Raw genomic sequence first — 5,344 nt, 5'->3', positions numbered from 1 at the left:
ACAAGAATTTTTATCTAAAGTGACAGTAGAATAAAAACCTAGCAAATGAGAGAAAAAAAGTGTCCATCATTTGTTGTTTAGCATCTCCAAGTGAACTTAAAATTAATACATTGGGTAAGAAATACAATCTTGTCATATTTACAATGTAAATATAGAAGAATGAAAAACCATCTTTTACTAAAGCTAGTCTTTAAGGTTGATGCTATTATATTTCTTTGGTTTTCTATGAAGCTGAAAAATAAACATTGTAAACAAGCCTGAATCTAGAAAAGAATGGAATTTTTGCCCCAATTTTGCAGTTAACCTAGCATTTAGAGCAGTTACTCCTGGACAGTGTGGTTTCCTTGCCACATAATATCTCCACATAATGGGGCCAGCAGATGGTGTAATGGTTAAGGTGCTAGATTCCCATGTGGCCAACCGTGGTTTGAGTTCCAGACCAAGTGAGTTGAAGCTCACTCGGAGTGTGTGTGCATGCATGCCCAGAATACTGAGAGGAGAATGAAGGAGAAGGGATTGCAGTGTGGCCATCTCAACCCTGGAGGGTGATTTCTCATTTTCTGTATCTCTGTCTCTGATAAGTGCATGTGCCCTATAGCAAAAATCCCTTAAAAAAATAAAATAAATAAAATCAAATAAATTTCCACATAAGAATAGCTTCTAAATGACACCAATATTTGTCTTTCTTAAGCAATCATGTTAAATATGTTAAAATGTCATAGTAAATATTTTTTTTTCAGAGAGATTTTCACTGTAGGGCGTGTGCCCTGACCAGAAAGAGAGAGAGACAGAGAGACAGAAGGAGAGAAATCACCCCCAAAGGGGGGATGGCCACGCTGCAATCCCTTCTCCTCCATTCTCCTCTTGGGATCTTGGGCACGCACGCACACGCGCCTGGCATGAGTGTTGAGTTTGAAGCCGCCAGGACCAGGACTCGAACCACAGTCAACTACATGGGAGTCCAGTGATATAGCCATTATGCTAACTGCTGGTTCCTTAAACTAAATATTAACGTGAAAGATATGGACAAAGCTTCTTGAAATTATATACCATGTTCGAAAGCATCCATCAAAACAACTAGACATTTGCCCAAGCTCCTTTGTTGGTGAATCGACTCCTTTTTAATTTGGTGTCTTGCTCCTCTTCAGTCTCATCATCTCCTCTCCTTCCATGTACAGTATCCTCCAAGAACTGACTTATCACAGTTCCTTAAATAGCTCATACAATTGAATTGATTTGATCCTTAGCAACTGAAATTCCCTCTGCTTGACATTCTCTTTTTTTCCCTTTTCATTTCTACCTGTTTATTTCTTACTCAACCTTGTAAATTCAGTTTAAGTATTTCTTTAAAAAAAACCAAAAAAGCAAAAAACAAAAAACAAAACTGTGGGGACCAGCAGATGGCATAATGGCTATGTAGCTGGACTCCCACATAGATGACCACGGTTCAATTCCCGGACCCAGTGGCTTTAAACTCACGCTGGGTGCGTGTGCATATGTGCCTGCCCAAGATCCCGAGAAGAGAATGGAGAAGGGATTGCGGTGTGAGCATCCCCCCTGCGGGATGATTTCTCATTTTCTGTCTGTGTCTCTCTCTGTCTTTCTGGTGAGCCCCCGTGCCTTATGGCAGAAACCTTTCCAAAAAAATAAACTGTGATGGAATAATGGTTATGTCACTAGACTCCCACGTACTCAACCACGGTTCGAATCCTGATCCTGGAAGCTTAAAACTCACACTGAATGCATGTGCGTGCATGCCTAAAATTCCAAGAGGAGAATGGAGGAGAAGAGATTGCAGCATGGCTATCTCCCTGGGGGAGGGAGTGATTTTTCACTTTCTGTCTTTGTCTCTCTGGCAAACACACATGCCCTATAGCAAAAATTTCTCTAAAACAAAATATATATGATTTCTGGTTTATATATCATTGATGTACATCTTTGTAGGTGACAGACAATATGATTTTTTGAAGACATTGTACAGCGTATAGTAGTCAAATTAAGAATATGCACCTATCTTGTTCAGCATTCAACATTACATTATGTTGGGCACATTTGTTAATAGTTTTACCAGTTTTTGGACCAGCAGTTAGCGTAATGGCTATGTCGCTGGACTCCCACGTAGTCAACTGTGGTAAAAAAAAAAAGTTTTACCAGCTTTTAACATATATGTATTGTCCGTAGTTTTTACTCTACTGTGATACACTGTCCTACAGTCTCTTCTGCTTATTTACATGCGTTCTTGTAAAAAACAAAATTTTTCCCATGGGGCCAGCAAGTGGAGTGGCTGGACTCACATGCCTGGCTGCAAGCTTTCATTCCCAAACCTGTCAGCTTAAAAATCACACCGGGAAAATACTCATGTGTGTCCAAAATCCTTAGAGAAGAATAGAGGAGAAAGGGTTGTGGCATGGTCATCTCTGGGGTGTGATTTCTCACTTTTGCTCTGTCTTTGTGTATCTCTGTCTGAAGAGCACACATGCCCTACAGTCAACTCTAATAATATTAATAATAAATTCCCATGAAGCAACCCCTTCTATTCTCTCCAAGGTGCTTCTGGTATCTATCACTGTTTCTATTTCTGTGTTTTGAGTCTTTTAGTTTTCACCATAGAGTGTGGATGTTTGGTGCATGTTAAGCAGGGACATGTAGTCTTTGTCTTTCATAGTCTTATTTCTCTTCGCATTGTATCTTCTAGATTTGTCCACTTTGTGTCAAATGACAGGAGTTTATTGTTCTTTATGGCTAGTTTTCAACTGTATAGGTTTACATGTGTGTGTGTGTCTGTGTGTTTGTGTGTGTATATATATATATATAATGTGTATCTCTCTATATCTATCTATATGTGTGTGTGTGTATATGTGTATATATGTATATATTCCAAAGTTTCCCAGTCTATTCATCAATTGTTGAGCAAGTATATTGCAGTAAACCTGAGTGTGCAAATGCCTCTCCAACTGAGTGACTTTCTGTGCTTTCAATATATATTCAGTAGTGGGATTGCTAGGTCATATGGTACTTCTGTGTTTAGATTTTTGAGGAAACTCCATTTCGTTTTCCAGTTTGAGAATTTCTGCTTCTGTTGTTCTCTCTGTTGAAGATGATATCTCTTTTATTTGTGCTGGCACCATGCTTACAACACCACTGTTGACAGAGTATAATACAGTGCTGCAATTATATTTGCTTAAACACATACTTCCCTCCTAGGCTGTGGTGAGAATTTTGGCAATACCTTTTGCATCTTTTCATTTTTCCCAGTGCCAGGGATAATATGAAGCATGTAAATAATATCAGTTAAATTCAGTTGAGCAATTAACTATCTCCCTTCCTTGATGCACAAGGAAAATAAGCAAAGTGCTAAGTGATTTATTAATATTCACACAGCTGGCAAAAACTAGAACTGTAATCTAAATAAAGGCCTAGTTGATCTCAGATGCTATATTCTTTAACATGTAACCGCACTGAATCTCACATGGAAGACAATCAAGTAAGGGGCTGGCATATCTGAGCAGGTCTCTCAAGAAATGGCTGCACTAACTACAGTGTAAAACTTCTTCTATTTATTACTATTTCATTTAATCCTAATTGAGCCTCAATATTATATTTCTTATATTTTGATTTGTACAATCTAGGTTCATTGTAGGAGGGGAGGGTTTTCGTACCTTAATGAATGTAAATTATCACATTTTCCAAATAGCTCAGGGTAAATTATACATTTGGAAGCAATGTAAAGCAGCATTTACTGGGACCAGCAGTTAGCATAATGGCTATGTCGCTGGACTCCCATGTAGTTGACTGCGGTTTGAGTCCCGGACCCGGTGGCTTAAACTCACGCCGGGCGCGTGTGCGTGCGTGCCCAAGATCCCGAGAGGAGAATGGAGGAGAAGGGATTGCGGCGTGACCATCCCCCCTGGGGGGTGATTTCTCGCTTTCTGTTTCTCTGTCTCTGTCTGTCTGTCTGGCGAGTGCACGCACCCTATAGCAAAAACCTCTCCCCCCCCCACAAAAAAAACAAAAAACAAAAAACAAAACCGTGGGGACCAGCAGATGGCATAATGGCTATGTATTAACCCTGTTATTGTTCTGTTAAAAATTAAACCTAAAGATAGATGAAAATTATTTTATTCATAGTCTATATAGCTATATTTGACCTCCAGAAATGTCAGAAAAAAGGAAAAAGAATGAATGAAATTATTCGAAGCCAATCCCATGGCATAGTGGTAAAGGGAACTGTAATCTACATGGCTGACCATGTGGCTAGAATCCTGGCCCCAGCAGCTTGAAAAACACTGTAGACACGTGTATGTGTATGTTCAAAATCCCATAGAAGAGAGAGATGGGGAAGAGGAAACTGCAGTATGCCCATGCCCCATTGGGCAACATTTTCTGCCTTTCTATTTGTTTGTCTCTGTTTAGAGACTGCATGTACTCTCTGGTAAATGAAAGTAAATTGCCCTTACTTTAATGAAAGAGATCATAAAAACGTACAAACTATGCTTCTTTAATCCTGGCCTGAATGGCTTTATACTCAAAGAAGGCCAACTTAAACAGCAGTTATGAAGTAGAGAATTGTTAAGAAATCTGGAGACTGACTACCTATATTTGAATTCGTATCTAGTACTTAGTCGTTATGTAACCTTAGTCAAGTTACTTATATTCTCTGTGCCTCAGTTTTGTCATCTTTAAAATGAGAGTAAACACAAAAATGGAAAATTATCTGTTGATGATGATGGGTGTGGTAATATCTTTGACTGGACTGATAGAGTATTCATGCTGGGAAAATTCATTTTGTATGCTGTAATGATATACGGTGGATAAATGTAAAAATTAAAACAATAAAATTTTTGAAAATATTTTAAAGTTTTGCAGCAAAAAATTAAAATGGGAATGATTTAAATTCTTTTAAAATTAATTAAAATAGCCCATGAGAAGAACAGAGAATTGTGGTTGACATAAAGTAAGCACTCGGTATTTATTACTTCTGTCTTTCTGAACAAGACAAGGTTAATTCAGATGAAATTACCAAAATCCAAATGTATTTGACTACAGAACTAGGAATTTCATATGATTTGACCTATTTAGCAGAAAATAGGAGTAAAACATGGACAGAAGTTCTTCTTGAAATATTCTATCATCTGTGACTTTTGCTCTTTCTCCATTTCTCCTGTCCCTTTGATTTATCACCACCTGTAGGCAGACCTTCATTTTAGGTATGAAAGAGAGAATAAATAAAACAAGGCCAGCTTCCTAGTGGGTAAGGAAAGGGAGGGATTAGGAAGAGGTTGTTTTGTCACATACATTGTTCACAAACAATTGTACTATAGTGTAAATGACAATAAGAATGTTG

The sequence above is a fragment of the Tupaia chinensis genome, unplaced genomic scaffold (assembly GCF_000334495.1).
Source record: "Tupaia chinensis unplaced genomic scaffold, TupChi_1.0 Scaffold000600_2, whole genome shotgun sequence".
Classification (NCBI taxonomy): Eukaryota; Metazoa; Chordata; class Mammalia; order Scandentia; family Tupaiidae; genus Tupaia; species Tupaia belangeri.
This window is presented reverse-complemented; position numbering follows the sequence as displayed.